Here is a 9912-nt window from a genome sequence, read left to right as displayed (position 1 = left end):
GCCTTCTGGAAGGAGAAAGAAGCCGAGATGTTCAGCTTTGGAGACTGAGGCGGGCTGGCGGCCTGCCGTCCGGAGGGCTTTGGGGAGGCGTGGGCCTTCTCTGTTCCTTTTCGCCCACCTGGCCCCGGCGAGCCCAAGGCCGGGCCCGAGACACGCAGCATACTGGCCGTGTCCTCCAGCCCCGTCCCCGACAGAGGTCCCCTCAGCTCTGGACTCAGCCTCAGAATCCCCGTCCCAAACCCGAGCCACCCTCCAGTCTCTCCTCCGACTCCGAAGCTGACAACTTGCTGTCTCAGCCCCAGGTCGCTCTGCCGGGTTGTCCCCGACACCAGGGGTGCTAGTCCATCTCCTGTCCCTCAGTTTCTGCAGTGCCGGTGGCCCGGCTGCGTCCAGGGCCTCTATCTGCCCTCCACTGGTCTCGTCTCGGGTTCCGATGACACTGGGCCCGGCTCCTTCACCTCCAGGCTGCTCGTTCCTCATCTGTGACATGGGAGAGGAGCTGGGGCGTGGACACAACGGGGTTCAGTGGGGGAGAAGCCTTCCTGTCAGACCGAACTGCCCTCCTGAAGTCTCCACTTCAGGGACATGGTCCACACAGATGTGCCTGCTGGCCACATGCAGCCACCCGCGGACAGACACATTCTGCTGTCATGCCACGATGGTGCCACCCAGGGCATTCAAGGGGGCTGGTCCCTGGAGGGACAACTCCCACAGGGCTCCTGTCCTCAGCCGAGCAGCTCCTCCCCGGCCACGTGGCAGAGACAATGGCAGGCTCGTGACAGCAGCGGTGTCTACGAGAGGTGGTGGCTGAAGGGGCTCTGAGCAGGGGGCCCCGAGCAGGGGGCCCCCACTCCTCCCTCAGAGGCGAGCTCCCGGACTCCGGAGAACTTGTAGCAGGGGTGGGGACACAAAAGCCAGATCACGGCGATAGGCGGCCACTCCTCGTCGTCACCTGGTGTCACCCACACCCTTCTCCACAAGAGACTGACGGAAGGGCACGGACGGCCCCTCACAGAGCCTCCCACGCTGAGAACATCTCGTGGACGGGTGCTGGCTGTGGGCTGTGGCTTGTCCGAGCTGCCATGGTGGATGGGCGGCGCCCAGGCTGTGAGGCCCAGGAGGGTTGGCCCAGAGCCTGGGGGACTTCGGGAGAGGGCGTCCTGAAGCCGTGCACGGCAGAGGCTTCAGGAACCTCTCTCTGGCAGCCGCCACCCTGCAGCCAGGCCTCTTGGGATAGGAGTGACCCTACCCACTTGCAGAGCTCGGAAGGCAGCAGGCGAGTTGTTGGATGGGACACAGAGCCCTCCCAGCCAGCTGACTGGGGTCCCCCGGGGAGGGACGCTTGGGGAGATATAAAGTTGGGGGTGTCGGCAGCTGGGGCCACCAGTGCCTGGAGAGGAGGAAGGACACGCGTTTGCTAAATAAAGACTCCCATTCCTGGCTGCCTGTCGCCCCCGAGAGAGCCACCTGTGACCAGAGAGGGCCCCAGGACTCGGTGGGCCCCGAGATCCAAGTCCTCATGTCAGACCCGCCCTCGGCCCTGCAGAGCCTCCACGTGTTCGTCCGTGAAGTGGGCTGCAGTGCTGGCCTGCCCGCGCCCCGGGTCACGGTGGGGGTGGGGCCTGAGGTCTCACGTGGTCGGGGCCGCTGACCTGGGACGACAGTGACACTTGGCCACCTATGGTCAGTGTTCAACGAGCGGGTCCCGGCGAGCAGGGCTCCAGCCTTGGGCTCCCGCGAGCCTCCCAATGCCACTTCTTGAGTAGTGAGGTGCCAGCTCTTGGCCTCCAAACTTGACCGATGGAGCTGGACGAGGCTGCCAGGGCCAGCTGGGGGTGCAGGCCTGAGGGTGGGCTGGCCAGCCCTGGGGTGGGGGCGCCAGGAGGTGTGGGCACTCAATGGTCCTGCAGGACAGTCAATCCGAGGGCCTGGTGACGGAGGGGGCTGGGACAGGGGTGGGCGGTGGACACAGAGCCTGGCCTCAGAGGTGGCCCGTTGGCTGGGTGCTCAGGAGAGCACTGGACAGGCGGCCAGCGCGCTAGGCTCGGGCACCGCTGCCCACTCGGGCATCCCTGACCCTTCTGGGCCTCCAGCCTCAGTGTCCCAGCGGAAGGGTTGGACCGGGGCCAGCAGGGAGCGCCCGCCCCACAAGCATCCTGGGTTCCAGGAGGACCTGGGGTGGGGTGGGGTGGGAGCTCAAACCTGGGTTTGAGGCCTGAAAGGAGGAAGAAGTCACCTCAGCTGGGCATTCAGGGTGACCCCACATTCCCTTCTGTAGACCCCTGCTCCCCGAGGTGTCTCATAAGGACCTGATGTCCTGGCGGCAGCCTCCAGGACAGCGAGCCCCTTGGCCTGGGCTGGTGCTGGGACAGCTGGCATTTTTCGGGACTTTCCAGGTGGTTCTGATGCTCAGCAGCCTGGCACCCCCGCCCATTAGCAGCGCTCCCGCAGGGAGCAGGGTCCCCTGTGGTCGATAGGCGTTGGCCCCGGCAAGGCCACAGTCGTGGCCATAAGGCCTGTTCGGTGCCAACAGTGTCCGGTTGGCAAAAAACTCACCAAGGACGCCAGAGCCCCTATGTAGGCTGCAGAGGGCAGTGAGGTGGCCAGACAGAGAACAGGGTGCAGCCCCAGGGGTGTCCCAGGAGTTAGAGAACACGACAAAGAGAACCCCTGCCTCTCCCGGGCGCGTCGGGTGCGAGACAGAGCTGCACCACAGGCGAGGAAAGAGGTCGCTGTTCCGCACGACCAGCGTGAGCCCTGTCCACGCGGCATGCAGGTTTAAGGCAGAGTCGCACCCTCTCTCCTTGTTAACGACTAGAGTTCATTTGAAAGAAGCAATAAACCAAGCCAGCGTGGAGGCCAGCCTCCAGCAAGGCCCCTGGTGAGCCCTGCCTCGTGGTACGTGCTTCTGACGTGGCCCCAGCCACGAGCCACGGAAGTGACAGGCATCACGTCCAGGTGGGCAGTGAGACCTGCTCGCAGCGGCTCTGGGGCAGCGGCCACAGAGCTGGGAGCAGCCCCGTGCAGCTGCCCGCCCAGCTTCAGGGCAGTGCGGTCCCTAAGGACAGGTCCCAGCCAGAGCCCCCCCAAGAAGGCGGCCCCGGGAACCGAGTAAGAGGACGATGTCTGTCGTGTCAGGACAGGACCCGGGGCCGCGGGGACATCTGCTGCGCCGCAGCAGCACCTGACACAGGACAGACAACGCCAGAGAATGAAGAGGCTCGTCTTCCGGATGCGGAGAGGTCGTCACGTCGACGAGGTGGTTCCGACCCCAGGACCCGGCGCCTCGCGTCGGCCTGCCGGAGAGAGAGCGCTGAGACGCCCCGCCCCGAAAACATGCCACAGCAAGTCTGGGCGGGGAGGGACTGTCCCCCAGAGTCCCAAGGGGACTGGCGAAGTATTTCAGAAAAAAAAAAAAGACGACCTTATGGCACCTCGTACCCCAAATAAACCCCAGATAGAATAAGAGATACTGTGAGCAAGTAAGGCCACGAGGCCATCTGAGAGGAGGTGAGGTGGGCGGGCCTGGCTGTGCTGGGGGCCTCACAGCGTGAAGGGGACAGTTTTGCTGCCTGCTGGGGACAGTGCGTCCCTCGCCCAGCCAATCCCCTGGTCTGCGCGTCAGTCAGTAAACACGAACACACCTCACTTGGCAATTTCACGCCGAATCTGGGCCAGGAAGTGATCACAGAGGTGACGCCAGATTAGCATCATCCACAATGGCACGCGACCCGAATGTCTGTTAATAGAAGTGCCTGGATGTCACTTCCGACTCCTTAAGGTGTGAAGCCCTATCAGGATGAAATTTAAAATCATATTTTCGAAGGCCAATCGCGTCCGAAGTGCCCGTGGTATGGTGTAAGTGACAAAACAGGACACAGACGTCCGGCAGCCGTCCATCCGAGCCTGGAAGCAGAGGCGGAGCGGAGGGAGCAGGGTGTGAGCGGCGACTGTCTGACCACTCGCGTTTTCTGCTGTTTTTCTGTGTCGTCCGAGTTTTCCACAGCAGGCATGTGTCATGTGGTCATCATGACAAGAAACGAGTCACGTATTTTTAAAGCTGCCACTCAGGCGTGGCCTGCCAATGAGGACCTGTTCTGAGCCCCTGGTATTGAGTTTCCCAAAGGGACCTGTCATGCGAGGTGCCGGCCTGATCCCGTGTCCCTGGAAGGCCTCTCCTCTGTGCTGAGCGAGGCAGCTCCCGGTGACAGTGACAGCGGTGCCCCTGTCCTCATTTCCCCCAGCCTCTGTCAGCAACACGCTGACCCTTCATGTTCCTCCTGCACACGGAGGTGGAGGGGGCCGGGGACAAGACCTCCCTGTGAGAGTTCTGGGTGCAGTGAGAACTGGGGACTTTCATGAGCGTCCCCTCACCCCCCACGAGGCTGCTGCGGGGCTAGCGGGAAAGCCCTGGGTCTGTCCGGGGCAGAGGCCGGGCCGAGGGTGGGCAGGAAGCATGGAACCCAGGCACCGGGCAGCGCGTGGAGTGCGGAAGCCCCCGGGAACGTGTAATTTTCTAATCAATCGTTGGCGCAATTGTGCGACAGCCGTGCCCTCAACTAGACTGCGCACGTCACGTGGTTCCCAGCTCACTACTACCTTCTCAGCAGGTAGCAGGGCCGGCGGCTGTGCTGCGGGCAGATGCCATCTGTCCCCAACCAAGCTGTCATGATACCCTGTTACCTTTGAGAAATTACTTAACTTCGCCAGGAGTGAGGGCTGTCACTCTGGGAGCCACCTGGGCCTCTCGGCACCACAAGAGCATCAAGCCAGTCCCATGTGGGCATCGGGGGGTCTCCATCAGACTTGGCCCTCCCTGAAGCTCCCACGTCCCCACATGCCTAGAAATGTTTTTATAAGACCCACCTGGGGAAAGAAAGGAAGGCCTGATGGGTAGAGGCCTCCACTTGGCCACCCCAGGATCTGCTCTCCTGCGTACCTACAGGCCTGCGAGTAGGTAGCTTTGCCCTGACCAACGGCATGGGACGTGTCCAGAGACGCCTCCCAGCATCCAGGATGCAGAGCCCAGGCGAGGCCTAGACGTGCGCCGGTGCTGCGGGCGGGGCCCAGACGGGCGCTGGCCGGGGCGGGTGGGGCCGAGAGCGCTGCTGCCATATTTTTAGATGACCCCGTTTCTTGGCCATCTTTGGCACTCACAACTAGTGAAGACACCAGGGCAGCCCCAAAGCCAAGACCACGATACGATGGGGACAGGGCCTCAGGATCCTACGCCCTGTCACCAGCCTGGTGGACACTCTGGGAGGCCTCCTCGCCACTCCGGGCACCCCTTAACCACCAAAGACTGCTCTGCTGCCACCATGGAACCCGTTTGGGACTCCTTTGATGACCCGATTTCTTCATGATTGTCACTTTTCACACTGGGCAGAACAAGAGGCCACCTGGGTGCTGGTCAGTCGCCATAGAGAAACTGGGGCCTGTTGGGCCCTCGTGATGCCAGGGCCTGGGCTGGGGCCTCTGTGTGCCCTCCTGGGTCCCCAGCACAGGCTCCACTGTCCCCTCTTGCACATAAGGAAGCAGAAGAGGGAGCTGCACCCCTGCGCCAGCCGGCCCAGTGCCACAAGATGTGGCCCACGTGGGCTTCAGAGTGGACAGCCCAGGAGGGTTTGAGGCCTGAAAGGAGGAAGAAGTCACCTCAGCTGGGCATTCAGGGTGACCCCACATTCCCTTCTGTAGACCCCTGCTCCCTGAGGTGTCTCATAAGGACCTGATGTCCTGGCGGCAGCCTCCAGGACAGCGAGCCCCTTGGCCTGGGCTGGTGCTGGGACAGCTGGCATTTTTCGGGACTTTCCAGATGGTTCTGATGCTCAGCAGCCTGGCACCCCCGCCCATTAGCAGCTCTCCCGCAGGGAGCAGGGTCCCCTGTGGTCGATAGGCGTTGGCCCCGGCAAGGCCACAGTCGTGGCCATAAGGCCTGTTCGGTGCCAACAGCGTCCGGTTGGCAAAAACTCACCAAGGACGCCAGAGCCCCTACGTAGGCTGCAGAGGGCAGTGAGGTGGCCAGACAGAGAACAGGGTGCAGCCCCAGGGGTGTCCCAGGAGTTAGAGAACACGACAAAGAGAACCCCTGCCTCTCCCGGGCGTGTCGGGTGCGAGACGCAGCTGCACCACAGGCGAGGAAAGAGGTCGCCTGTTCCGCACGACCAGCGTGAGCCCTGTCCACGCGGCACGCAGGGCGCGACCAGCGTGAGCCCTGTCCGCCCGGCACGCAGGTTTAAGGCAGAGTCGCACCCTCTCTCCTTGTTAACGACTAGAGTTCATTTGAAAGAAGCAATAAACCAAGCCAGCGTGGAGGCCAGCCTCCAGCAAGGCCCCTGGTGAGCCCTGCCTCGTGGTACGTGCTTCTGACGTGGCCCCAGCCACGAGCCACGGAAGTGACAGGCATCACGTCCAGGTGGGCAGTGAGACCTGCTCGCAGCGGCTCTGGGGCAGCGGCCACAGAGCTGGGAGCAGCCCCGTGCAGCTGCCCGCCCAGCTTCAGGGCAGTGCGGTCCCTAAGGACAGGTCCCAGCCAGAGCCCCCCCAAGAAGGCGGCCCCGGGAACCGAGTAAGAGGACGATGTCTGTCGTGTCAGGACAGGACCCGGGGCCGCGGGGACATCTGCTGCGCCGCAGCAGCACCTGACACAGGACAGACAACGCCAGAGAATGAAGAGGCTCGTCTTCCGGATGCGGAGAGGTCGTCACGTCGACGAGGTGGTTCCGACCCCAGGACCCGGCGCCTCGCGTCGGCCTGCCGGAGAGAGAGCGCTGAGACGCCCCGCCCCGAAAACATGCCACAGCAAGTCTGGGCGGGGAGGGACTGTCCCCCAGAGTCCCAAGGGGACTGGCGAGGTATTTCGGAAAAAAAAAAAGACGACCTTATGGCACCTCGTACCCCAAATAAACCCCAGATAGAATAAGAGATACTGTGAGCAAGTAAGGCCACGAGGCCATCTGAGAGGAGGTGAGGTGGGCGGGCCTGGCTGTGCTGGGGGCCTCACAGCGTGAAGGGGACAGTTTTGCTGCCTGCTGGGGACAGTGCGTCCCTCGCCCAGCCAATCCCCTGGTCTGCGCGTCAGTCAGTAAACACGAACACACCTCACTTGGCAATTTCACGCCGAATCTGGGCCAGGAAGTGATCACAGAGGTGACGCCAGATTAGCATCATCCACAATGGCACGCGACCCGAATGTCTGTTAATAGAAGTGCCTGGATGTCACTTCCGACTCCTTAAGGTGTGAAGCCCTATCAGGATGAAATTTAAAATCATATTTTCGAAGGCCAATCGCGTCCGAAGTGCCCGTGGTATGGTGTAAGTGACAAAACAGGACACAGACGTCCGGCAGCCGTCCATCCGAGCCTGGAAGCAGAGGCGGAGCGGAGGGAGCAGGGTGTGAGCGGCGACTGTCTGACCACTCGCGTTTTCTGCTGTTTTTCTGTGTCGTCCGAGTTTTCCACAGCAGGCATGTGTCATGTGGTCATCATGACAAGAAACGAGTCACGTATTTTTAAAGCTGCCACTCAGGCGTGGCCTGCCAATGAGGACCTGTTCTGAGCCCCTGGTATTGAGTTTCCCAAAGGGACCTGTCATGCGAGGTGCCGGCCTGATCCCGTGTCCCTGGAAGGCCTCTCCTCTGTGCTGAGCGAGGCAGCTCCCGGTGACAGTGACAGCGGTGCCCCTGTCCTCATTTCCCCCAGCCTCTGTCAGCAACACGCTGACCCTTCATGTTCCTCCTGCACACGGAGGTGGAGGGGGCCGGGGACAAGACCTCCCTGTGAGAGTTCTGGGTGCAGTGAGAACTGGGGACTTTCATGAGCGTCCCCTCACCCCCCACGAGGCTGCTGCGGGGCTAGCGGGAAAGCCCTGGGTCTGTCCGGGGCAGAGGCCGGGCCGAGGGTGGGCAGGAAGCATGGAACCCAGGCACCGGGCAGCGCGTGGAGTGCGGAAGCCCCCGGGAACGTGTAATTTTCTAATCAATCGTTGGCGCAATTGTGCGACAGCCGTGCCCTCAACTAGACTGCGCACGTCACGTGGTTCCCAGCTCACTACTACCTTCTCAGCAGGTAGCAGGGCCGGCGGCTGTGCTGCGGGCAGATGCCATCTGTCCCCAACCAAGCTGTCATGATACCCTGTTACCTTTGAGAAATTACTTAACTTCGCCAGGAGTGAGGGCTGTCACTCTGGGAGCCACCTGGGCCTCTCGGCACCACAAGAGCATCAAGCCAGTCTCACGTGGGCATCGGGGGGTCTCCATCAGACTTGGCCCTCCCTGAAGCTCCCACGTCCCCACATGCCTAGAAATGTTTTTAGTAAGGCCCGCCTGGGGAAAGAAAGGAAGGCCTGATGGGTAGAGGCCTCCACTTGGCCACCCCAGGATCTGCTCTCCTGCGTACCTACAGGCCTGCGAGTAGGTAGCTTTGCCCTGACCAACGGCATGGGACGTGTCCAGAGACGCCTCCCAGCATCCAGGATGCAGAGCCCAGGCGAGGCCTAGACGTGCGCCGGTGCTGCGGGCGGGGCCCAGACGGGCGCTGGCCGGGGCGGGTGGGGCCGAGAGCGCTGCTGCCATATTTTTAGATGACCCCGTTTCTTGGCCATCTTTGGCGCTCACAACTAGTGAAGACACCAGGACAGCCCCAAAGCCAAGGCCACGATACGATGAGGACAGGGCCTCAGGATCCTACGCCCTGTCACCAGCCTGGTGGGCACTCCGGGAGGCCTCCTCGCCGCTCCGGGCACCCCTTAACCACCAAAGACTGCTCTGCTGCCACCATGGAACCCATTTAGGAATCCTTTGATGACCCCATTTCTTCATGATTGTCACTTTTCACACTGGGAAGAACAAGAGGCCACCTGGGTGCTAGTCAGTCACCATAGAGAAACTGGGGCCTGTTGGGCCCTCGTGATGCCAGGGCCTGGGCTGGGGCCTCTGTGTGCCCTCCTGGGTCCCCAGCACAGGCTCCACTGTCCCCTCTTGCACATAAGGAAGCAGAAGAGGGAGCTGCACCCCTGCGCCAGCCGGCCCAGTGCCACAAGATGTGGCCCACGTGGGCTTCAGAGTGGACAGCCCAGGAGGAGACAGCGCCAATCTCCTTCCCCCGCTGGCCCTCTCCTCCGGCCCTCCCTCCCGATGTAGAAAGAAGCTAAAAATACCCTCTCGTCCCCACGTGGCCACCCAGCCCAGCCCAGCAGGCCCTCGGTGCCCCTCAGCCTGGTGGCAGTCCTGTTGTCGGGCCCGAGTCCTCGGCAACGGGATCCAGGGGCCGTCTGAGAGTCTGAGAGGTAGGGCCCGGGCGGGCGGGAGAGGTGAGGACTTGGGGGGAGGGGTTACGGCGTGACTGCTGGTGGGCTTGGGATCACAGCGCTCCTTGCTTGGGAGAGAGGCCCCGGGCCCTGGTCAAGCCAGGCCCCTCAGGGTGGGCTGGGAGTTTGGTGGGCACACTTCCTTCTGTGTCCTGGCTGCAGAGGCGGACAGAGGGGAGGCTAGACCACACCCCAACTGCAGCCAGGACCACAGTGTCCAACCACCGGCCGGAGCTTGCTTAAGGCCCTTCCCTCGCCATCCTGCCCGCTCAGACCTTGTACTCCCAGCCCCCACAGGCACCGGGTCGAGGCTTTGGGACCCTCCAGGAGTCCCCGCCCTGTGCTGGAACTGCAGAGCGGCAGGTGTCAGCAGACAGCTCTGAGGCCCCATGGGAGGGTGGTTGGGCACCCCTGCCCTGGTCCCTGTCATGGTAGCAGCTGGCCAAAGCGACCAGAACAATGATGGGAACGCCAGGCCTGGGGCGTGGCCACCGGCTAATTTCCTGTCCCCCTCAGGGCGGCAGAGCTGCCTTTACCGGCCAGAGGGCCTCCAGGAGGTTGTCAGGCAGGATGGACGCTGGCCAGGGCCCACTGGGAGGGGGAGGAGGG

Source organism: Pteropus vampyrus, unplaced genomic scaffold (assembly GCF_000151845.1).
Source record: "Pteropus vampyrus isolate Shadow unplaced genomic scaffold, Pvam_2.0 Scaffold364, whole genome shotgun sequence".
NCBI lineage: Eukaryota > Metazoa > Chordata > Mammalia > Chiroptera > Pteropodidae > Pteropus > Pteropus vampyrus.
Note: the sequence above shows the minus strand (reverse complement) of the source record.